Raw genomic sequence first — 27,040 nt, 5'->3', positions numbered from 1 at the left:
CTGTAGACACTTAAACATTTATAATGGACTCTTCAGTGATGTTGAGTTATATTAACATTTCTAGTTCAACATCCGACTGAATCATACACCGTTTTAATGAATAATGAAGACTATCGGAGGTCTCTTCGCTGCGCTTACTCTTACGGTATGATATTAGTGTAGAATACCAATACCGTCTCAAGTTTAGCTCTTGGATGTGGGTCGCTGGGCACATCAGACCGACAGTGAAATCAATAAAACTGCTATGTTAGAATAACAGTAACTGGCACGGGAACTGATGATTGTGATTTGTTTTTATCACGTACTTTAACATGCATGACTGTATTTTAGTAGGCTGTGTGACTAACCAGTGATTCACGTACTCTGTTCTGTGGATGATTGTCAGGAAAAATGGACGAATTATTCTCAGTTGAGGGAAGAATGAGTGTGTGACCGAGTGCGGTTGTATTTTTATGGGTTTTCCATCACTACAACTTCCGGAAACACCAAAAATGTTCTAAAAACATACATTGTTACGGTTAATAATTTGCTGTGACAAAAGGTGTGAGAAATCCACTATGGGCCAGCAAAATACAACACAGACAGGTCTAAAATATTCAATAATATGTATTAAGCAAAGATATAGTAAGATACAGCCATTCACAGTAGAATTTTCTAGTACAATGTAACTGAGTCATGTAACTGAAAATTAATGGGTCACAAACATAATATCAACTCACCAAAGTCTTGTTTTTCAGAGAAACAGTTCTACCACATGTTTCACAGCGAGCGAAGTGTACGTCAAGTGTTGACAAAGAGGCAGACAAATGACACAACGCCAGTATAAGTCCGAGTGTAAATCCGTGTGTGTGTCTCCTGTCAACACCCTTTACTTACACAATCACAGATTCTTGAACGTTTGAGCACTGTGCTACCACATCGCCAATTACTTAGAACGTTCTCGTTCGGGCTCGTGTTCAAAAACACATACTCACATACAGAGGAGTTCTTAAAGGGAGGCAACTCTGAAGCACTATTTTAAAAGGCGTGCCGCTAGAATACTATTTCCCATGGTACGAAATGTGACCCTTAATAACTATCACTCAAGACCCTAAACATTAATCAATAACAATACAAATTACAGAAAATACGCTCTCGTAACAACATCTACCACAATATCTACCCATGTGAGAAGTCAAACCCGGGCACGTGCCCATTCTCCCTCGAAATGAGTGAATGAAGATGTATTTAGATGTTTGTTAAGTCCTCTATGAACGGTATACACAGTTGTAACTGTTTACATGGTTGGTTTAGTTTGTTTGTATAATGTGCAGTTCTTTAGCATCTTCAAATACCTTTCATACCACAAGTGTTTGGAAGTCCTATTACAGCTATTGTGGTTAAAAAGCATGTAGTTGGATCTCGGGGACTTTTGGTTCGAGCGACTCAGAGCGGCGTGGCCTCGACTCCCGGCAACACATCTCAAAAATGTTGCTCTCTTCTGAGCGGCCTGTTCGAGCGACCGGCCGGTTTACTAAAAAAACCAAACTTGTAGACTGTAGAGAATATATACATGGTCAAAACTGTTTTAAAAGTCCCGAATAAACCACTACTTGTTATCATATAAAAAAGTCATGAATAACGAATTCTCTAAAACGAACTTTCCGGCTATAGCGAACTGATCTGCAATCCCCGCGCGTCCCAGGTAACACTAATTAACGGTGTAAATAACGAACTGAGCGAATTCAATCAGTGTCATTGCCAGTTAGCGATGATCACTTTGAAATCCTCGACAGTTCCAGTTAACACTAATTAATGGTGTGAATAGTCAATTGAGCAAATTCAATCAATGTCAATTAGCGGCGGTCACTTTGAAATCTGACCAACAAGTAGCTATAGTTTCTTGATTGTTTATGTTTTGTCAGCATCACACATGGGTGTATATTCTCAGTTTAGTTTTGTGAAAACGATTAATAACGTTTGTTCGAGTATTAACCAATATTTAGTATCGTCAAGGAAATCATATATATCAGTAATGTTATTATACTGCATACCAAATTAACCTCATCGAGAATAAAGTCTTCCCTAGACCATTACACAAAACAATACCCTCCTCATCAGCGCGAAGAAGCCATTCAAAATACCAATTCCTCAGCTCTACTCATTTAAATAATGTCGGAACTTTGTTCCGCCACTGAAATTGGGGTCAAATGAATCTTCACTATTGACAGTCATTTTGGAAACATTTTCTTAACGAATGACCTACGATAATTAATGTTAACTAAATCAATCTTCTTGACGACTAATTATAATTACAAGATCAGTTACCAAGTAGCATTCGAAGCATGACAGTTAAATGAGCCTATCTGTATCCAGATCGACCTTGGGAACGAGGAAGGCGGTATGTGATTATTGACTCACTGAAAATCTGTTCACCGATCCCCACTACCTCTTGTACGAGCGTACTTGCCTTAAGGGCAATAACAAGTGTTAGTTTTGATTTGCAGATAAAATATTACTTCGAAACAGGGAGAGAAATCAATAGATTATTTACATTCCTTCACTATCCGAAGCTGTAGTTCAACCTGAGTCAAATGTTATCGCATACGCCCATCTACTTGTTGTTGATTTCCTCATCACACACCAAGTCCCATACGTCTTCACAGCATCTAGATTAGCGTATAGGTATTCACACAGTCCACTGTAAAGTATTGTTCATGAACGTCCTAACAAACGCCACGTCACTTATAAGCATTATGGCTGCAGAGTAAATTCTATTTTGGTCAAATTACGGCCTTACTGGTTTTCCATACAAGCACGTTGATTATGGCCAGACCAGTAAAAGCATTTCAGACTGAAATAAATTTCGCTTGTGGTTAATGTTGGAGAAAACTTGGTTAGCAGTACGTGTTCCTCTCATTGGTAGTTTTAACGTGTGATGAACACAGTGGCAAGGACAACAACTCTGGAACGGTGTAAGGAGGTTATGGCCAGGCTTAACTGTGATTACAGGGACTATACGTTCATTATCACATTCGGGAGTGTTGTAGATTGGATCAAAGTGAATAAACGGATAGTTACGGGCAGGACAGAGGTGAACCTCCACGTACATGCTGCTGTTGATTCCATTGGCTGTAGGTTGATAGGCCGTTATCAAAATGTCCTCTCGATCAACCAGACTGGCACCTAAACAAAGTACTGAATGGGTTGAATTCCCTCTGGTCATTTAGATAAGAAAAGTGTTAGTACGAGGCATGTATCCATATAGATTCAGTTGAGATAGAGATAGGTATCGTTATCGTTAAAGAGCAGTCCCGGCAGGTGAGGTGTCAGGTAAAAAGTGGAAAGACTGAACCTTCGCATGCTATATAAAGGGATTCTGTTGCTGATTGTGCACATCTGACATATGTCAAAACCAAAATACAATTATGACATGGCGTAACACGTCTATTAATCAATGCATGCCTTCTCAGCATCTGCACTGCTCGTGTGAACGGCTACGGGTACAACACCAATCTACTGATTTCCTTGAAAGTAATAGATAAAAACATTTGATCTGGTGTTAAAGAATGGTACAAAAGAAGTGAACCATAACAAAACAATGGCATATACCATTAAACCACATGAACTGTTATAAAACAATGTTGCAATCTATAGGAAGTGATAATGGTTGTTTGTTGTTTACCACAACATTTAGCGATATTCCAGCTGTACGAATGAACAATGATCAGCAAACACCGTACTCAAGTGGGATTTAACATCTGATATGTGTCAACCAAGTCAGTGAGTCTGACCACCCAATCCACTTAGTCGCCCCGTCAGAGAAGCCCGGGTTGCTGAGCACTAATTCTAACCCGGATCTTCATAGGTAAGGATTTCATATAGCACACTGGTACGATCTGTATGAATTACTGAAAACCAGCGCTGGAAACCTGTTGGAATGTTAGCAGCCAATGGTACATATTACATAATAACATGTTTCGAATCTGTTATACAAAACTTCTGAGTTTACTTAAGCCAAAGGTATAAATTATGTTGATGGAAATCCAACTACCGAGTTGTTGGAAGCCAGTGGTGCAAACCATATGAACTGCAGACAGCCGGTGACACAAATTCAGCGTCTGCACATAACTGGCACGAATACTGTGAACTATGGTCCAAAACAAGTTCCTAAACGCCCAGTGGAAGCACATCCTGGTCCAGGGGTTCTGCTTACCCCCATTCCTCTGTCTTTGTGTTCCTAAATATGACCTCAACAACTGACGTTTATCTCCCTGCATCTCACGGCTACTACTAATAAGAAATGCTACCGAGTTCCAGTTCTTCATTGTCTTCCATTCTAGTTAATAGTTCAGTTACCAAATCAGCCCCAAACCTATGAGCATCAACAAGTTATCAAATAGTGATGGCCTGGTGTTCCTGACTACGTGTAAACTACCGTGCCACAAACACATTTGCAGGCAAGTCTGCTGTTCATATGAACACGGGAACATATATCATAAGTGAAAATAGTGATATTTAGACATTTCGAAATCAACTGGAATAGAGAACTGTTTCATTACATCTCATGATGCATCTTTTCCAGGAGCATCTACACAGTGTTCCCAGAAATTTTTTTTTCTAATGATGCTAAGATTGGAAAAAGGGCTTTCACTATGCACTAAGCATACTAAATAAGGGAGACAACTCTTGAAGGCTTAGAAGGCAGCTCATTACGTCAAGAGTTATCTCCCTTGTCTGAGCAGACGGCTTCCTGTGTTGACATGGCAGAATTTACAGCAAGAGAGAAAAGAAAGCTCATTCTAGATGATTTTGAAAGGGGTGAGGCTGATGCTAAAGTGTTAGCTTGTAGACATGGTATTCCTCTGTCTACAGTATACAGAACTTTGAAGAATATTCAAACAGGAACCGGGATAGAGCACAAAGCAGGGGCAGGTCGGCCTAGGAAATTCAGTGTTGTGGATCGCCGAAGACTTGGGCAGATTGTGAGCAGGGGCAAATTGAAAAGTGTTGAGAACATCAGAAATGAAATGATTAGCAGAGGAAGTCCTCAGGTATGCAATGAAACAGTTTACGCAGGAATTACAGAGACTTAATTGGGTGAAAAAACGTGGAATTCCCTCGCCGTTGATGAAAGATGCACAAAAGGAAAAACGTTTAAACTGGTGTCGGGCTCATGAAAATCAAGATTGGGATAATGTTTTCTTTTCGGATGAAAGTTCTGTTTGGCTTTTCCCTAACTGTGTGAAAATTTGGACCAAAGATGCTGTGAAACCTATCTACCAGCGACCAAAACATAGCCCGAAGTTTCACATGTGGGGTGGCATATCGGCTCGCGGAGTGACGCCATTGTGTGTTTTCACGGGAAACTTGACAAAAGAAAGATACGTTGACATTCTAAATGGTCACCTTCTTCCGACAGCACAAACATTGTATGAAGATGATTGGATTTTCCAGCATGATAATGACCCAAAACACACTGCGCGCTACACAAAACAGTGGTTGTCGGGCGAAAATGTTCAAGTTTTAGACTGGCCCAGTTACAGCCTAGACCTAAACCCAATTGAGAATGTGTGGGGTGTCATGAAGGACAGAATAAACCAAAAGGGACTGAGAAATATTGAAGATATGAAGGCCGAGGTGGTCCAATATTGGGATACCCTGTCACACGATTACCTACAAACTTTGATGGGTAGTGTGCCTAGGCGTATTCAGGCATGCATTGCTGAGCGAGGAGGTCTAACAAAGTACTAAAACAAGACTGAGACTGTAAAAGGATGATGTTTTAACATGTTTATGTAAGTAAAACGCCAGAAGTTAATAAACGTAATGAGTTACATGACGCAACATGATTCTCAATAATTTCTGGGAATACTATACAATCGGCACACTGCTATTTGGAACAACATTTCATCAGAGTATTGATAAAGGATGGTCAGTATAAGGAGATCAGTATAATCAGGACATATACTTAGATTCCAAAATCTGAAGGAGGCTCTTAAAGATCACTCTGGGGGTATAAATGCATTAATCACTCACTGACATCGCTATAAATGGAACCCCGTCATTAAAACTGCTCATTCCGATCTTTAATTACCTTAAATTGACCTTTTTGACAACAGTCCACAATTCTCAGGAGAGAATGTTCTGCACAGTGAATACTCGAAGGAAATCCACCATTTAGTGAAATGTCATGACCCAAACTCCCCTCAGTCCAGGTCTCATATGTGATGCTGTAATGGTGTATGTAATACTATACCCTGGCGCCATACACATTAGGGAATTAAACCTGCACTATAGAAAGAAGGACGGGACCGAAGAGGCCATCCCTCAGTCTAGCCAGGGGGCAGTAGTTCGCATTTATGGTACAGCATACAAATGTGATTCAGTATAGATAGTGCTTTCCTTTCCCCTACCCGTGCTTGCAGTAAAGATTCTTAACTATGTAAACGCCCGCCATAACTACACAGTGAGGTAGAAAGACAAACGTCAATTTCACAAACGTCCACTAAAGGTCACAGGTAATTTCGATTGTCTCCAAACTTGATAATGTCAGTCTATTTCTGGAAGCATGTTTTTGAGAGCAGCTATGGTTATCCATTAGCTGTCTACTGCGATGGGAATTGATCCCTTGTCTACATTTACATTGATACTGGGACTGGCCCTCCTGACAATTGTACAACGTCGGACGTCTATTCATCTCCAAAAGTAGAGTAGATTCACAGAAGCACAGATACATACGCTGTGATTGCCGCATCCATGGCTAGACACATTTAAATGTAGCGTGTGACGATAAATCCAGTGGTGCCAATGCAATCTGGTGGGTTGACACTGATTGCACAACGACTGAGATCTTAGTGAGGGGAGACGTATTTACAAAGTAACAGGCAGACTGTTTGACGAACCAGAATATACCAGTTCACATTATCCGATCTGCCTGGTGCCATATGTAACTGTCAGTTTCCTCTGAAACAAATGAGGTTCTGTTCTGTGATTACAGCCTTTACGTTAATAACTGTGGGTGTAATGGTGTAATGGAGAATTTGAGCGTTTATAACTTGTCTTTGTTCTGTTTTGCTGGTTCACAATGGGATTTTTGTACATCGTTTGTCACGGTAAATTCCTAACCCTAACAGGGTGTAATGGTGTAATGAACTACTTGTCATAACTGAAGGTTGGTGGTGATAATTCAAGTACACGGATTATGAGAAAACTGAAGGACAGAGGATCAGCAACACGTGTTTGTCGTACGAAGTTATAATGTCATCGGATGGTCGGGATCTTTGGTTTGGCTGTGGGAGTGGTTTGATGATCTGTTTCCCAGCGTCACTTGCTTTGATGCTTTCTCAGAGAAAGTTAATTGTAAGTCTCACTTAAACCATCTACAAGGTATGTTTTCGTTTGTTTGTAAATTTGCAGCATATTCCAAACATAACGAAATTATCTATTTACCAATTACTGTTGTTGAAATGAATCCGTCTCCTCTCAGTGGTTAGCGTTTCGTTTTTCAGCTGATAGTTTATAAACAGAGTGTCCTCCGTTTTAACTGAGTCCGTTATTTCTTCAGTTTACCTCGATGCTACGTCAACACAAATGGGAGTATTCAGAGGTTTGTAATAATTAAATATTGAACCAAGCCTTCTCATGACACGACGGTCAAAACTTGTCTAACTACATGAGGGCGGCACGTACGTATTCTATTCTGACCCAGGCAAACCAGTGATTGATGGTAGGGGCGTGCTTGTGCGGTGACAATGACTAGTCACGGTGACCGACCCACGTGTTGGTTTAAGAAGTGGGTACGCGTCCACTATGGAGGAACGTGTGTCGAACTAGCAAGTCCACTCCAAATCCAGTTTGTTATAGAGAACGGGGTAAAGAAGAGTTAAATGTCATTTCTATAACTGCTGAGTGTGGCGTTAGACGTTATTCCCTTGAGACCACTTCTGTTCAGACATCTTCTCATGCAGGACGAGTCCAAGTGCAAGATTAGAAGACCTTTCTGCATCCTGACTGACCCCCAGAGAGACCATTCCTGCTGTAATTAGCCCGAACATAACAAGACACATTCCCGTCCTCGCCCAAATTAAGGCAGACGGGAAGATACTAGTTCAATTGCCTTTCCACGTTCCGCCGACCATCACGTCTTATTTTGTCGCCTGCAGCGATCGTTAGGCATTCATGATGGCCGTGTTGGGCAGGGAAGGATTTGTATGGGTTAAGGGACCAACACGTGTGTGATGACAGGTGTTGGTGAAACCATCAGCATGGCAACTCCAATAAGATTTAACTGCTTTGGAATTACAATGCACGTGTAAAAGGTGGTGTTGTGTGCTGCACATTCACCGTAATTGTCTGTGTCATTGCCATCGATTGGACGAGAACGAAAGCTTTGTTAGCTACAGTTATGTCGTTTTTACATTGTTGGAAGGAGATTTGTCGTGTTTGGATAATCGGAGCTGAGAGTGATTATGAGACATAAGTAATGTTTTTTGTTGTAGATTTGATTAATCTTCTAGTTAATGTGCCTTTTATGTTTGTAAACGATTATGTAAAACGCCTGTCTATTTCAAGGGAGTGTCTGTCGTTTGCGAACACCTGCAGTAAGGTTTTGGCAGAGTTTTGTAGAAAAGTTTTGTGTTTGGGTTTTGTGGGAAAAGTAGATTGGTTGAAGAAATATTTTTGCAACCACTTGATCCCTAATCTTTCGTTAATTGCTGCCAAATACTAGAAGTTTAATGAATTTTTATGACATATTAGATATATATCTGCAGTTGCATAGTATTATTAGATTATTTCTTTTAATGTGACTAAAGTTTTAAATCAATCAATATTGAGGCTTTTTTAAGACGAAAGTATTCATAAGTGTACCTAGAGCTCTGATTAAACACCTGTTGTGTTAAATTTAGATCTGAGGTATATTGTTTTCCTCAGATACTGTTTCTCCATAAGAAATTTTAGAACTGCTGATGCAAGAATTTCCTGTTTGATTATTATATGGTATAAGGAAGAGTCAATATTTTCAAAAAGCTTAAATATGAACTTTAAATATAAGTACGACATCGCTTTCTTTTCCGTAGAAGAGCGACTTGTACATGGTGCAATGAAACAAAGTACATGCCCCCAAAATATGTAACATGATCATGTAGCATATTGTGTTTTCCTCACAATTTGTACATTGGATGATGTGAAAGGTGATATTTACCACAAGGCATATGCTAGATGTAACAAGTTATTTACCTCACTTCATATTAAAAGTCGGATCATGTACCGGATTGCTCTTCCACCATGGGTTGTTCAGAGTGAGTGAGTGACTTTAGTTTTAGCAATATTCTAGCTATATGGCGGTGGTCTGTAAATATTCGAGTCTGGCCCAGACAATCAAGTGATCAACATCATGAGCATCGATCTGCACAACTGGGAACCGATGACATGTGTCAACCAAGGCAGCGAGCCTGACCACCCGATCCCGTTAGTAGCCTCTTAAGAGGCCTGTTAAGAACTGGATTGTGTAGCAAATGACCTTTCAATCCATGACAGGCTGAAGTTGTAGGGTGTAGCACATGGTATTCCCAAGATCAAGTATCACGTAACACATTTAGTCACTTGGTCATGTAGGATATGATACTTCCCTCACGACTAGTTATGAACAGAACAGTGCAACAAATGTTCCCAAGACAGCTAGTTTTAATTAGGAAAATTCGCAATTCTTAATTTGATTCACTCTGAATTATGTAACAAATTGTATTTCCCTCACGACGTGGTTTACTTAAAACCTAACATTCCAGACTTTAGGATAGAATTCTGTGACGAGTTTCCCAGGTCGTTCACTCGAGTATAGCAGAGAAGTGGATCCGTTTCCCTCTTGGGGATTGAAATCAATCCAGGTTCATACCAGTCGTGTGCCAGTTGATTCCCAATTCCACAACTAAATCGAGGTTCACTATCTTGCGAAGTTCAGTTTCCCCGTTACAAGCTGTTAATGTCTTGTTCGTAACCCCTCCGATCTTTGCCATCCCCCACCAATAGCCACGAGAGCCTCTCAGAAGCTATCATCCTTCAATAGGTGCGACATCATTAACGGTCACATTGATGGGTTACACTCCATTAGACTTTGCCTGGCAGTCACGTGACTATTGACCTTGAATACATCAATGAAAAGGTCAAAGCTACCTCTGAAATGAAGGTCAGGTGTGTGTGTCCCTTGTGGAACTACTGTGAGTGTGTTGAATTAGTAACTTTCTGACTTACATTCTCGAATGCTGTTTCCCAAACGCAAGCATATGACTGGTGTTCTCCTCGTGGCTTTTTAGCATTTAAAGGGACACTGCATTCTGACATTCTTGCTTTTCCCATTCTTGACAAGTTTCGTCAACAATAGTCTTACATTTAACTAGCTAACTTGCCATAATCTTACGTTGACGTGTGGTATTATAAAAGAATATAGCCACTCTTACGTATTGTACAGTAAAGTTGTCGTGCGGGTGTTATGGCAGTTTTACGTTGAACTATGTATTTACTGCTGTCCTACTCAGTTTGAAATCTCATCGTTAAAACTTCCTGCCTTGAATTCTCGTATTTAGATCCACACAAAATTAAAGCCGTTGTGGAATATACGGGACTTTATTCCGTATTTAAGCCCATGGATAACAGAAGTTGCAACAGATTTTTTCTATCGACATAAGGATAGTACGATAGTTTTACGTTGAACAATATTCAACCTGATTAGGAGTTGTTGAGGCGACGCTTACTTAAATTGGCTTTTTCAGTTACCATGGGTAATGAAAAACGCTGCACGTTTCTTTGAATGTGACTACGATGCATGTGACAGATAAGTTTGCCGAGCGCCATTGTGGATCGTCTATGTTTGAGTAATTTCGTGATATTGACGAGCGACTTTAGTTCCTTAGGACTTGCTTTGATATTCTATTTTGGGGTTTAATCGCATTAAATCATACAAATGCAAGCTGACTTTTTTATGTGTTCACATTGAGCTTTATTCTCTTTTTGTCAAATATTCACGTTATTGCGTGAAGTCTAATTAGAGACTTGATACAAATATGGCCGACAAACAACCAGTGTATCAACTTTTCAACTTCTGAATTCAACCTCGAACGTTAACTTATTGCATTCATCTTTAATTCTGTTAAACGAGAAAACTTACCAGAATCCCTGTAACTACATTGAGATATTTCCTTTCTCATGCTTTTGTGGCATTATCTGGATGACTAATTTCTTCCTTGCCCTCCATGCACCTTGGGCACTCTCCTTCTTCATTCCTGACAACTAGTATTATAATTATCCAAAAAGACGTTATACTGACTCTCCGCCACAGTAATAAAACAGCACATTTCATCGCTTGCTCTTTAGAAGGAAATAGAAATGTGAAATTTTGTGCATATTGCAATGGACACTTCAGTGATGAGAAGAACTTTTCCAGTTCTGAATTATTCACTGTTCTGATGTATAATGAAGCCCAGCAGAGGTCTCTTCTCTGCCCTTACTCTTCTTGTATGATATTAGTAAAGAATAGCGATACCGTCTCTAGTTCAGCTCTTGATTGTGGATAGCTGAGCACATCAGACTGATCGACTCAAGGATCAGCGAAGGTGATATCTTAGATTTAACAGTAACTGGCACCGGTTAAAGGGAAGTGACGATTGTGATTTGCTTTTATCACGTATTTAAACATGCATGACTGATTTTAGTAAGCAGCGTGACAGATCAGTGATTCATGTGTATTCGGTTCTATAGAAGATTGTCAGGAACCATGAACGAATTGTCCTCACTTGAGTGAAGAATGAGTGGGATTGTACTTTAATAGATTTCCAGCAACTCAAACAATAATTCACAAAAACATATATATATACACACACTCGTATGAGGAACTGAACCTTGGTGCCGATGAAGGCTTTAAGGCTACACATGCTCCCTCTAAACTGATTAATGACGATATATTAAGATTATGTTTTTCAACGGTATACAATGTTTTAACTATGGACGCGGTTTGTTAGTTTCTTTGTATTATCAGCAGTTCTGTAGCATCTACAAGTAAGTTCATACCAATAGTTTGCAGCCAAACACCTCTTAAAGCTGTTTTGTTAAAAGCTCGTAGTTGAAGGCTGTGTTGGTCCCTCGTCTCTCTGGGCTGCATTTCTCAAACAGGGGGCTCTTGACTGTGTTGCCTGCTCCAGTGGCCGGTCGGTTTACTTTGAAATGAGAGAACTCTGTAGACACTGGATTTTTCATTGGCTATATTTTGTGTATTATCATACTCTGCCATAACCTGCCAGAAAAGGTTAAATGGTAAAACATATTGTTATCACGATATATAACGGTGAGGTTTAAAAAAGCTCAAGATCATATGGAGCCTGCAAACGCCCTAATGACAATGTTGTGTGATGCCTTCAAAAACTCACCATCTGATAACAGTTTCTTGATTGTTAATATTTTGTCAGCTTGATCCCTATAAACTGAGTTTTGTGAAAACGATTAATAAAGAGTGTCAGAGTATTTACCAATGTTTAGCATCATGAGTGAAATCACATATATCAGTAATGTTATTATACTGCATACCAAATTAACCTCATCGAGAATAAAATCTTTTCCAGACCATTACACAAAACCATATCCTCCTCATCAGCGCGAAGAAGCCATTCAAAATACCAATTCCTCAGCTCTACTAATATGAATAATATCGGAATTTTGTTCCGCTTCTGAAATTGGGGTCAAATGAATCTTCACCATTGATAGTCACCTGGAAACATTTTCTTAACGAAAAACCTACGATAATTAATGTTAACTAAATCATTCTTCTTGAGGACTAATTATGATTACAAGTTCAGTTACCAAGCTGCATTCGAAGCATGACAGTTAAATGAGCCCATCTGTATCCAGATCGACTTTGGGAACGAGGAAGGCGGTATGTGATTATTGACTCACTGAAAATCTGATCACTCATCTCCACTACCTCTTGTACTTGCCTTAAGGGCAATAACAAGTGTTAATTTTGATTTGCAGATAAAATATTACTTCCAACAGGGAGAGTAATCAATAGATTATTTACATTCCTTCACTATCCGAAGTTGTAGTTCGACCTGAGTTCAAGGATTTTGACATGAGATAAATTCATATTTAGAAGCTGGTAAAGCATAGTCCCTGATGTACGACTGCTTTATGGTGAGAACAAGATGAGCCATTATTTGGATCAATCCAAGATGAAGACACAAAGCAACATTTGTTTTATCACATACGCCCATCTACTAGTTGCTTTCCTCATCAAATACCAAGTCCCATATGTCTTTACAGCGTCTAGATTAGTATTCGTATTCACACAGTCCACTGAAAAGTATTTTTCAACAACGTCCTAACAAACGCCATGTCCCGTACAAACATTATGGCTGCAGAGTAAAATCTATTTTGGTCCAATTATGGCCTTACTGGCTCTCCATACAAGCACGTTGATAATGGCCAGACCAGTAAAAGCTTTTCAGACTGAAACAGATTTCGCCTGTGGTTAATGTTGGAGAAAACGTGGTTAGCAGTACATGTTCCTCTCATTGGTAGTTTTAACGTGTGATGAACACAGTGGCAAGGACAACAACTCTGGAACGGTGTAAGGAGGTTATGGCCAGGCTAAACTGTGATTACAGGGACTATACGTTCATTATCACATTCGGGAGTGTTGCAAATTAGATCAAAGTGAATAAACGGATAGTTACGGGCAGGACAGAGGTGAACCTTCACGTACATGCTGCTGTTGATTCCACTGGCTGAAGGTTGATAGGCCAATATCAAAATATCCTCTCGATCCCACAGACTAACACCTAAACAAAGTACTGAATGGGCTGAATTCCCTCTGGTTATTTTGATAACATCGCTGTCAGTGAGAAGCGTGCATCCATATAGATTCAGTTAACTCGAGATGGTATGGTTATCACTAAAGAGCAGTCCCAGTCCCAGAGGTGTCAAGTAAAAAGTGGAAAGACCAAAACTGTCTATGATATTCTGTTCCTGAGTTTGCACATCTGACATATGTCAAAACGAAAATACAATTATGACATTGCTCAAACACGTCTATAATCAATACATGGCTTCTCAGTCAGACAATGGTACAAACCATTTACATTGCTAGAAGACAAGGAACAATGCTATAAGACAATGATACAAACCACGTGATCTGTTATAAAACAATGCTACATTCTATGAGAAGTGATAATGGTTGTTTGTTTACCACCACATTCAGCTATAAACCAGCTGTATGAATGAAAACAAGTGATGGAAACCTGTTGGAATGTTGGCAGGCAAAGGTACATATTACATGATAACATGCTGCGAATCTATTATACAAACCTTCTGAGTTTCCTTAAACCAAAGGTATAAATTATATGAGTTGATGGAAATCCAGATATCGAATTGTTGGAAGCCACTGGTGCAAACCATGTGAACTGCAGACAGCCGGTGACACAAATTCAGTTTCTGTTCATCAGTTTACTTAGATCCAGTTCCTAAACGATCAGTGAAAACACATCCTAGTCCAAGGATTCTGCTAATCCCCATTCCGCTCTCACTTTGTTGCTAAACATGACGCCACCAACTAACGTTTATCTCCCTTCAGCTCTATAATCACTGCTGGTAAGAAATGCTACCAAGTTCCAGTTCTTGATTGTGTTCCATTCTAGTTAACAGTTCAGTTACCGAATAAGCACCAAAGTATGAGCATAAAAAAAGGAGTCGTTATCAAATAGTGGTGACCTGGTGTTCATGACTATTTGTAAAGTGACATTCCAGAAATACATTTACAGGCAAGCCTACTGTTCATATGAACACAGAAACATATACACAAGTGAAAGTTGTGATATTTAGACATTTCGGAATTAACTGTGATAGACAACTGTTTCATAAAATTTCTACAATCGGTACACTGCTATTTGGAACAACATTTCATCAGAGTATTGAGAAAGGATCGCCTCTAATTGAGATCAATATAATCGGGACGCGTACATAGATTCTAAATCTAAAGGCTCTTAACTCAGAGAATGCTCTGCACAGTGAATATGAGAAGGAAACCGTGTCCGTTGAAACCTCTAAGGAAACCTACCAATTAGTGAAATGTCATGGCCCTCAATCCAGGTTTCATATGTAATAATATGATTTCTACCATACATCCCAACGGTTTCCATTTCATACAATCATTCTAACGACAAGGATCTGACAGTTACTGTCTAGACCAGTGTCCTTCGAAATCAATTTAGATGCATGCAAAACTATTTCACTTTAAAATCTGTAAAATTGGTTATTTTATGTTTGTATATGAACAATATACCCTCGTGCACTATAGAGAGGAGGAGACAGAAGAGGCCGTCACTCAATACATCCAGTGGGCAGTATATCGCTTTAAGGCACAGATTACAAGTGTTGTACAGTACAGTGCTTTCTTTTCCCCTAACTATGCCAGCATGGAAGACTAAAGCAAATATTGTTCGCTGTGTAGGTGTCCGACATAACTACACATTGGGGTAAAAAAATACTATATTTCACAAACGTCCAGGAAAGGTCACAGATAATGGATAATTTCGATCGTCTCCAGCCTTGATTATGTCACTCTATTTCTGGAAACATGTTCTTGAGAGTGGCCATCGTATTCCATTTAGTTGTCTACTGCGACGGGAATTTCTCAATTGTCTACATTTACATTGATATTGGTACTGGTCTTCCGGACAATTGTACAACGCCGGACGCCTATTCAACTCCAGTTGTAGAGCAGATTCTCAGAAACACAGATACACAAGCTTGTGACTGCAGGGTTGGCTGAGTGCGGTTCTTTGCCAGACAGATTTAAATGTTGCGTGTGACGGTACTGTGATATCTAGTGATACCAGTGCAGTTTGGAGGGGTTGACACTGATTACACAAGCAAGGAGATCCTCAAGGAGGAATCTCTTTACAAAACGGTTTGTTTGACGAACTAGAATATACAGCTTCACATCATCCGACCTGTCTGTTACCTTTCCTCAGAAACAAACGAAGTGCTCAATGATTACAGCCTTCACGTATATAACTTTGGGCACAATAAACTACTTGGAATAATTGAAGGTTGGTGGATATTATTCAGATATAGGGATTGCAAGCAAACTGATGGACACATGATCAACTGCTGTTCAGAGACAAAAGGCTAATCAATTACAATGTTACCGTAAGCAGGAGTAAAGGCTAGCTACATTAAGTGGACCTGTGATTGGGGTAAAGTCTGGTTACATTCAGTGGGGCTAAAGGCTGGATGGGTACAGTGTAACAGTCAGTATCACCATCGGATGATTGGGTACAATCTAACCGCGACTGGAGTAACTTGGGCCTCAGACATATTAACGGGTAGGACCCAAACAACCATGACGGTTCAGTCAAGAGGCCAACTGAGTCCAATGATATCTCTAAAACGTCTAACACACACAGACACACACACACACACACACACACACACACACACACACACACACTGTCTTCCTGAAGTACGGCCTCTACTGATGTAATGATCCACAGTTGAAGCCTGGCTGACCTTGGCGGACGTATCGGACATCTGTATTTAATTGTCCAAGAACATGTTAACTGCATAACGTAGTGAAAGGTTTATCAGCTTTCGAGATTTGACTATAAATGTACATATTATTGTGGAGCAGGTGACAATGTCATACCGTTGTTCCTCTGACATAAAGACATCATGTATCGCCATTGCGACAGGGATTATCAAGTTAAAAAATAAATAAAAATAAAAAAATGTCACACCCAGACAATGTGCCATACTCATTCACTCACGCACTATTACACGAACATAAGCTGCTGTCTGTAATGTCCTCAACACGTGTAAAATCTGAGCTAAATTTGCACTTACGAAACGGTTGATTTATGAAGGTCTTATTTCCAGTGTTGTTGTTTCTTGTACTACTAAAGATGGCCCAAGGCTTACTGAAGTGACAACAGCATTCGATAAAGGAATACGGTTCAAACTGGGGAATTCCACGTGTTGATCTCAGGTGACACTCTTAGATCTGTTGTAATTGATCTGTCAATCAGATCTTCCTGGTTGATTACTAGATTAGGATTGCATAAAGAACAGGCAATTGTTTAAGTCAACATTTGTAGTTGACATCGGAGATGCCAATAAAGTACAAACTGTATGAGATGAAAGATGTTTGGATCACATAATGTTAATCGTTTCTCATTGATAGGACCTATGTGCAGGAGGGATTCAACCTTTACCGCGTGAGGTGTGCAACTTTCTGGTCATATTTCTACTTTGTTGACACTTGACCTGTGAACGCTGCAGTGTTGTAGACGTTTCACATTCTCAGAGAAGGTTTATATGACCATGCACTGATTGCTGGGATAAGTGCAGTACGCCTCCGGGACTGCTTGTAAAGTGGACAAGAAGCTTGAGCCATTACTGAAGCTTTGATTCATTTTTATACTTCAAGACAACCTTTCCGCGTGTGAGGTCAAGCTTGTGTGCTACTCTCCAACTTGACATTATTGAAACTCTACCAACGAATGCTGCAGTGTTGGATACATTTCATAACGTCAGAGAAGGCTGGAGTGACCATGCACCGATTGTTGGGAGAAGTCCCATTCTCTTCTGGGATCCGTGTAAAGAGGACAAGAGCCTTGAGTTATTGCTGAAGCTTTAACTCATTCTTATACTTCATTCATATACACCAAACGAATTTTCGTTCCTGGGAATAACCAAGACCGCGTATTGTTGAGATTCTACGGTTATCACACAGTCTAAGTGTCTCTGATACGTGTAGAGCGTATAGATGAGGCTGAGAATTGACATGGCACTTTGTGAACAATGGTTCTGTCTTCTCACTGTGTTTCTTCACCACGTCATAACAAGCATTATGGTTTAAGCATCACGTTCCTTCCATTTCATTTTGGTCTAAGTATGACCTTAATGGCTATCTAATGCTGATAATGGCCAGAGCAGTAAAAGCATTTCAGGCAACAAATTTCTCCTGCGGTCAATGTTGGAGAAAACTAGGTTTGCGGTACCTGTTCCTCTCATTGGTAGCGTTAACGTGCGATGAGTATGGTGACAGAGTCGGTAACTCTGGAAGGAGGTTATGGTCAGGCTTCACAGTGATTACATTAACTCTACGTTCATTTTGACGTTGGAGAGTTTTGTAAATTGGAGCACTAATAGTTACGGAGAGGTGAACCTCCACGTACATGCCACTGTTGATTCAATTGGCTGTAGGGTGATAGGCCGTTATCAAAATATCCTCTCGATCCCACAGACTGACACCTTAACTATGTTGTGAATGGGTTTTTCTTTTGTCCCTGGTCATTTAGATAACACACTTGTAATACGAAGCGTGCATCCATATAGATTCAGTTACCTTGTGAGCGTATGTTTATTGATAAAAAGGACTCTCGTAGGTTAGGTAAAAAGTGCAAAGAGTGAGCCTTTCCATGCTATATAAAGATATGATAGTGCATATCTGACGCGAGTCAAGGCGAAATGAAAAATATGGCATGGCTCGTCATGTCTATTAATAAATGAATAAACTTCTCAGCCTTCCGCAGCGCTCATCAGGGGGTACACCATGTGACCTGCTGTGAGGTACAGTTGAATAGCCATAAAGCGAAGGTACAAGTCCAGTCAAATGAACTCCACGGGAATATATGCTCACAATAGGGATATAATCACCTTGAATACTGGAATCCAAGATCTAAAGAACGTAAGAGCCTTTGAGAAGGCTCTTTGCTCAAAGGAAGCTCTCCACAGAGAATAGAGGCGCCACAGACGTGTGGGTAACCCTTGTCCCTTGAACACTTGAAAAAATCTTCCAATTAGTCAAATGTCACGGCCAAAACTTAATTCGTTACAGTCTAGGTCTCATGAGTAATAATATGAGTTCTACCAGACATTGCAACTGTTACACATGTACTATCCCATACGGTGTCCATAGAAGCCAGCGTAGATGCATACACAAATACTTCACGTCCTAATCAGTAAGTCCATAGGTTATTTTTACGCTGAGATATGATTAATATACGTACGTCCCAAACATATCAGCAAATTAGACCTGCATTTATGGAGAGACGTTCGCCCCTCCTAGACAAAAGAGACCGTCGCTCAATATGGTCAATGGGCATTAGGTCGGTTTGAAGGTGAAGTGTGTATAAGTTGTAGAACATCATCTACCTTTGAACAGGTGAACAAAACCCCACAAAATCGGATATTTGTTAAATTGAGACGTGTATTCCATCAGGGAAGAATTTGATGACAGCTGAATATATTAACTGTGTCTTTGCTGTATCTTGTCTGAGATGGTCAATAATGTCGCTTGTATGGTCACTTTGGGGATTGATGATTGTCAGCACATTGTATCCTGGACTGTGAATACGTTTTTCAGGCCGTCTTGAGGAATTTTCCAGCAATGACATGGTGGACACCTAAACTGGGCATGAAATGTTGTACACTCGTTGGAAATTCTGAAAGGAGCAAAAGATATGTTGACTTTTTGATACCGATATCCCAAGGAGTTCAGACAATCCAGTAATTGATACTGAATTAACACCGGTGGGGTGACATACATTCAAATACGATACCGAGTCAAGCCACCCGATCCTTTTAGTCACCCGTTAACATCCAGCACAGTTTCCGAGGGTTGAGAATCTGTCGGTCTGTAGCTACAATCTGAGAGTGCTACGACTAACTACAACGCTTTCCCTGCAGGGTTTATGATGGTTGACCACAGTAACGACTGCTATTTTTTTAGATTTCTACCAATTCTACAAAGTAAGATAAAAAAAGTTCACCAACGTCCAGGAAAAAGTTACAGATGATTTCAAACGTTGATTATGTCATTATATCTCTGGGAGCATGTTTTTGAGAGTGGCCATGGTTATCCATTAGCTGTCTCATGCTTCGGAAATTGCTCCCCTGTCTACATTTACATTGATACTGAATCTTCCTGACAATTGTACAATGTCAGACGCCTATTCAGCTCCAGCTGTAGAGCGGATTCTCGGAAGCAGATTGTCATATACTCACGCTGTGATCGCAGGATTGGCTCAGAGAAGACAAATGCGAGACAAGTATCCGACCTGTCTGGTGCCTTTCAGTTTTCTCTGAAACAAATGGTGAAGGTGCCGATCTGTAATTACAGCCTTTACGTGTTTGTGTTAGTGGAGGTTGATGGTGATACGTTTTAGTTTTGGGATCATGAAAAATGTTCAAGGATGCATAGGTGTCCAAAGGCTATTTAACTGTTACATCTACATTAACCATTAGAACTGGTCTTGAGCAACCCCTGATCGTCGTAAGATGCTCCAGACGTTATTGGGTAGTCAGGTTCGTTGACATGATTGGCACATGTTATCGTATCCTTATTGCGTAGATCCATGCTCATGCTGTTGATCACTGGGTTGTCATGTGCAGCCTCGATTATATGCAGATCACAAACAAACAATAAACATTACCCAGCAGGAATACACATTTACTTACTTACTTACTTACTTACTTACTTACTTACTTACTTACTTACTTACTTACTTACTTACTTACTTACTTACTTACTTCCTTGCTTGCTTGCTTGCTTGCTTGCTTACTTAGAAACCGTGTCTCATATTATTGCTGTTTAGCAAGATAACTCAATAAATGTCAGACGAAGCTTGCGAAATGTTGGATAGAGAGAGTTTAACTCTGATGGTAATTGTGTCGATTGACAGAATCAGTGAAACCTCACGAGGACAGGATATCAAAGTTAGAACGGTCTTAGACCCACGAGCCCGCTTCAAAGTATGGAATTCCAGGTTACTCTCATACAAAGAGAGATAATTCTTGAGAGACTTTAGAGAATGGCTTTAGTCGATAGCTGGTCAGAGTGTTGTGTTAACGTAATGCTTTGCCTTAGCTCACTAAAGTGACAACAGCACTAATGTGGGAATCAGGTTCAAAGTAGGGAATTCCATGTGTTAATCTCACGTGACTCATCTCGACCTGATTTAATCCATCTGTCACTCATGTGCGTTTGATCGATTACTAAATCTGAATGACATGAAGAACAGGGGCACGTCAACGTTTGTAGTCGACCGATGTGTAAGGTACTGAACGTGACACATTGGAATTGCTCTGGAATATTTTACAGAGGCATTGTCCAGTACGAAAGTATGCTGATGATACCACAACACATTTTGTAAAGCGAAATTTTAGTTACTTGCTCTATTTTTTAATTGTTTCCGAAATTTCGAGATTTTCTTCTTTAACAAAACATCTTGGCTGCGTGTGGAGAAGACAAGACATAAACACCTAAAATCTGTAACATAAGAATAATAACAACACAAATGCGTTTGCGATGGACTCTATTTTTAGTGACACAACAACATAGCTTAGTCCCTTGGTTTTGTGGTTCTGAGTAAGAGCTCCTAATCGTCGTTGAAGAAGTGAGACCACGACCGACTCCATGACCAAATGCACAGTAAATGAAGTGACTTATTGAAATGATTTGCAGTATTATTACTATGAAGAATCGCGCCAAACTTCAAACAGAGCGTGGCGAGAACATTGACCAATCGCTCTCGGTTTGTGTTTTTTTACGTGCGTACCATAAACATTTACCATTTAGACGAGTATTCTGCCATCGTTATTTCATCCTTGACGTTTGTCTTCCGTCGAGCGTCCTGAACTCGACATTTATGCGATTGCCAAGAATCTGGAAAAACGTCAAAGATGAAGAGTTCGACCACAACTTACCACACAAGCATGTAAGGCTGAGGAAGTACTTCGAATATCTAGTATTCCCTGTTGTAGCTTTGCTTGAGAAGTGGCGACATCCCCAAGTCTCTCTTATCTGAAAATCTCACTTAATTCATTAAACACATAATATCGAAAAGAATTCATTTTAAGTTTGCCCTTTAAATCGGGGTTAATGGACAGCTATGACAGTGTTCCGAGATTTTTATACTGATAAAATGGATGTATAATATAGTGTATTAACGAGATGGTCCCTAGCTTGAGTGTTGTATGAAGAGGATTTCTTCTGGGAGTGGAGAGGGTTTCATTAATTTGGATGTAAACGTATTTGACAACTCTTGCAAATCCGAGCCAGAGGAATGACACATACCTCGATTTGTTTGTAATGGACTCGTAGCAATCTGTGAAGGGATTGATATTGCTTTTATTGCCCTCATGTGACATCGACAAATGGGCGGCGGTGGGGTAACCTAGTGGATAAAGCGTTCGCTCGTCACGCTGGTCCCGGGTTCGAGTCCCCACATGGGCACAATGTGTGAAGCTCATTTCCTGGTGTCCCCCGCCGTGATGTCGCTGGAATATTGCTAAAAGCGGCGCAAAACTAAACTCACTCACTCACTCACTCGACAAATGGCCTCGTGAAAAAGTAAGGTCAATAAACAAACGTTCCCAGAACACGCCGAGCAGCGTGGAAGTGTGGCAGTTATCAGTACAGGTGCAGCCAGGGGTGGCATAAGTATGAAATGAGCTGATTGAATACAATAACTGATTAACAATAATCAAACACAGAGGCACAATGATCAGCGGTGCTCCCATTTCACATATATGTGAGGTGAGTAGAGCTTCAAGTTCAGATAAATGTGAGATGAGCGGAGCTTCAAGTTCAGATAAATGTGAGATGAGAGGAGCTTCAAGTTGATATATACAGACTTATATATAATAATGTTTATCATAATGGCCCTCAAAGAAGAACACACTATCTGTGGAATGCAACCTTGATTACATGATACATTATCTACATGTAGATACATCCTCGCAAAGCAATTATTCTTGTTTCACTTTCAGTAAACCCTCTTCAAAACAGAGACATTAACCCGACAAACACGGAACATACGTTATTCTATCGCATTTCTTCTCATCTAGTTGTTGGCCCCGTCGTTAGTGTAGTCTATGCGTTGTTTAGGAATGAGTGAGTGAGTTAGTGAGTGTGGTTTCATTTTACGTTGTTTTCAGCATTAATCCAGCATTATCACGGCAGATGACACCAAAAATGTCTTTTACACGTTGTATCCATACTGGGAATCAAACCCGTGATTTTGGTGTGACCAGCTGAAGCTACAACCACTAGGTTACCCCACTAGGTTGTACAGTGACCCGCGAGTACTGGAATTGAACTGCACGTTCATGTCATAGCCTTTGATCTTCGTCCATCCTGTGGGGAGACGCAGGTATGCACTATAGCATGTTATTTAACCTAATATCCTTGAAATCCGGTTGAAAAAATATTCGGCGGTCATAAGTATATTATGCGTGACAAATATTAGCTCTTGAATTGAACTGAATCCGACATGTGACACTGATTACGCCCTCTGGTGGCCCTGACCCAAGTAAATGTCTGCACTTATCTTCAAACAGACATCTGACAAGATGCCAGATGCCAGGTCGGCTTTGTGCCTTCTTCAGAAATGACGGGTGACGCAATCCATGTCACGTTTGGCCTTTAGTCGTAATTCCATGTTTGTTCTGTGGTGAGTCCATGCAAGGAGCAAATTCTCACGCCAAGGAATTGTGTCCCGGAATCAGTGGTGCAGGCACTACCAGCCATCATTGACTGCGAGGACAATGTCTGTACACATGGTACTGTTTTAACATGCAACAGTTTGAGCGATGTTGTTTTAGTGGGTAGCAAGCACATGAAGCCCACATGTATATAGCATATGGCGTGAGTGACTACACGTAAAAAGTCTGTGTCTAAATTCTAATAGAATATACGGTTGTTTAAGATTATCCTGTACAACCAAGCACAGAAACAGCATAAGAGTGAAAAAAGGAAACTTGCACAACACAAGAGTGCACGAGCACGTGATGCATGAAGATGACATATGCATGTATCAGCAGATGTATCTCTTGGCCATGGTTCTTACTGTAAGTTCTTTGACCTTGTGTTTCCCTACGATTGAAATGTCTCCAATTGAAACCCTGCCACTCTGTGTGTGGCAGACACGAAGAGACGTTACAGATGCCTGGCATTGGCTGACTCAACCAAAAACCTACAGTGTCAGGGTAAAATGTACCTAATTCTTCTTCTTTCCTCCTTACATTTGCTTTGACCTTTGAAATCCAACATTAACGATTTTTACGTGACGACTGCGCCGTTATATCAAAAAGAAATGTTCAATCCTGCTAGTTAATTTCAGTTTGTTGGTTCCAAAACGACTGGGACTAACACGAAGATCAAATTGGTTTTCCATTGAGGAATGTGTCAGGTGATATTGGATGTACACACATATATGTCCCGTGTGCGTTTCTTCGTGTCTGTTGTGAGTGAATGTGTGTCCTGGTGTGTTCTGTGTGAATATACCTTCATGTATTTAATGTGTGAGTGCGTGCTCTTGTGTTTGATGTGCGAGTGAATATGTTTTGTTTAATTGTATATCTTTTTTTAGTGTAGACCTTTCTTTAAGATGTGCATTTATATATGCACGTACATATGTGTGTTATGTCTTAGTGCATGCACAAATGTGGTATGTGTAACTGAAAACCTATGTATGTTGTATGTGTCAGTGTACGCCCATATATGTTTAGCGTAAGTGTGTGACCATGTTTGTGAATGTTTTTCTGCGTGAATAGATATTCCTATGACATGAAGGTTGTCCCCTTTCCTCTTTCATTCTACGTATTGTTCTATATGGTTTTAGTTACCACTCTCAGGTGCACCTCATAATGCACACTGAAACGTTTTGAAAATTGCTTTGCAAATCCTTTACAAGGCGCGATGATGAAACAGTCAATATCAGATTCAATATTATATTTTTAAAAGATTACCAAAGGCCTCTAATTAAATCATGCGCCAATGCATCATGCACTTGAACGTTTGAAACGAGAAATTCAATTGATTTCCTCTTTAAGCGGACATCAGTCCAGAAATAATCTCGGTACAAACTTAAGTCAATGGTCGATATTTGTGTAGTTTTAGCATCCGATACATGAGGGAGTAACGGCCGACTTAAACAATTTCCTGTTCTTTATACAGTCCTAATTTAGTAATCGACAAGGTGGACCTGATTGACACATGAATTAAGGCAGATCGAGATGAGTCACGTGAGATCAACACGTGGAATTTACCATACTGAAAACTGAATCTCAGCCATATGTAAATTGCCTTGGCTTTTCCTTGTGGGTTTAAATCAAAGGTGGAAACTAGGCTTTAACATTCTTTCCAACATTTATCTAGTTTCGTTTGGGTTTTCTCGAGTTATTACGAGTGTGTTATCCTGCTGAACAGCTGTAATGTGAGACACACTTATACAAGGAGTAGAACTTAATTGTGCTGATCCAGAATAGGTCGGTTAATTGGAACCATTACTATTGATTGTTTTCCTCAAGGTGAATAGCTTTGTACGTATCGTTGCCACAGCATACCGAGCATGCTTATACAGCATATAATGAGTCAGAGCTGTGTCAGTGAAGTCCCTGAAACTGGCTACTTTTTTGTTTACCATTTTTGTCACTTATATACAGGCACAGTACATGTGCTCAATGTCTCACGTTGATAGGTAAAGTTGTGATGATATACAAGGTATACAAAACCATCAATGATATTTCTATATGAAACAAGTCTGCAAAATGCATCAGATAGCACCCTGCCTTCACAGTGTGTGTACTTATGTTTGCACGTGTATGTATGTACTTGGGTGCGTGGGTGCATGTATGTATGTGTGTGTATGTATATAGCGTTGTGTCCATATGGAACAAGGATAACATAGTCAAAATTATTCATCGATCTTCTTATAGGACTGGAAGAGTGCATGTAGAGATGACCAAAAGAAAGAGAATTTGTCACACTACAAGACGAGGAATAAACATATTTTGTAGTGTCACACTTCTTAATTATCATCCTTGTTTAAAATAACACGTGACTGTCGTCAAGTGGATCCTCTATCGCTTTATATATGTTTGTAAAGGACCCGTGAAGGTCCCGGGGTAGAATAGGCCTTCAGCAATCCATGCTTGCCATAAAAGGCGACTATGCTTGTCGTAAGAGGCGACTAACGGGATCGGGTGGTCAGGCTCGCTGACTTGGTTGACACATGTCATCGTTTCCCAAATTGCGCAGATCGATGTTCATGCTGTTGATCACTGGATTCTCTGGTCCAGACTCGATTATTTACAGACCGCCGTCATATAGCTGGAATATTGCTGAGTGCGACGTAAAAGTAAACTCACTCATTCACACACTATGTTTGTACAGGTTTGTAAAGGTACCCAAAATAAGGGAGACATTTGCTTCCCGAAAACTTGGATGGGTAAAAACATTTCAGAAATCATATTGGAAGGGTTATCTTTTTCTTAGATGGCATGTGAAATACAACTTTGGTCTGGAAATAGTAATTATATCACTTAATCAGTTTTGGAAGGATGTGTTACTTGCTTTCACATCTAAACAAATAGATACTATTACAAGTGAATTTGAAATCCAGTCACAGTCTATCTGGTGTCATGATAACAGGCTGATAGATAACATACCTGTTCTATATAAATAACAAAGGAGATGTACTAAGTATTTGTATCTGACATGTTGGCAGTAGAAGGAAAATTACTATCGCCTGATGATGTTATGGATCTATATAAACCCAGAACTTTCATAATTTCCCGACCTTTGAAGAAGTAAAAAAAAAAACAATAATTATGTACATGTTATAGGTAAATATATCACATTTCACAACTCTGACCATTAAACCGGCACGTCCAATTAATTTGTTTAAACTGAAATTCAATGAAAGGCGTAACTAATATTTCCCCCTATGATCTAAATTTCAGACAGAGCACTACAATGAAACTACCGTTCGTGACAACGATACAGGAATCTCTATCAAAATGCCGCACTCACGCAATTAAAAAAGTTGTCATGCATAAATGATTGTTCTATTTTGTACGTCTCCACTTCTATCATACCACCTAAACAAGTTACTGCCAAAGGATTGAAAGATTTGATATTATCCTATTGAAGTGCTCCTATAGCACTGATCTAAGATGGTTACAATACAGAATTACCCACAAATATTCTACCCACCAAACAGTTTTTGTT

This window comes from Haliotis asinina, chromosome 4 (assembly GCF_037392515.1).
Source record: "Haliotis asinina isolate JCU_RB_2024 chromosome 4, JCU_Hal_asi_v2, whole genome shotgun sequence".
Taxonomy (NCBI): Eukaryota; Metazoa; Mollusca; class Gastropoda; order Lepetellida; family Haliotidae; genus Haliotis; species Haliotis asinina.
This window is presented reverse-complemented; position numbering follows the sequence as displayed.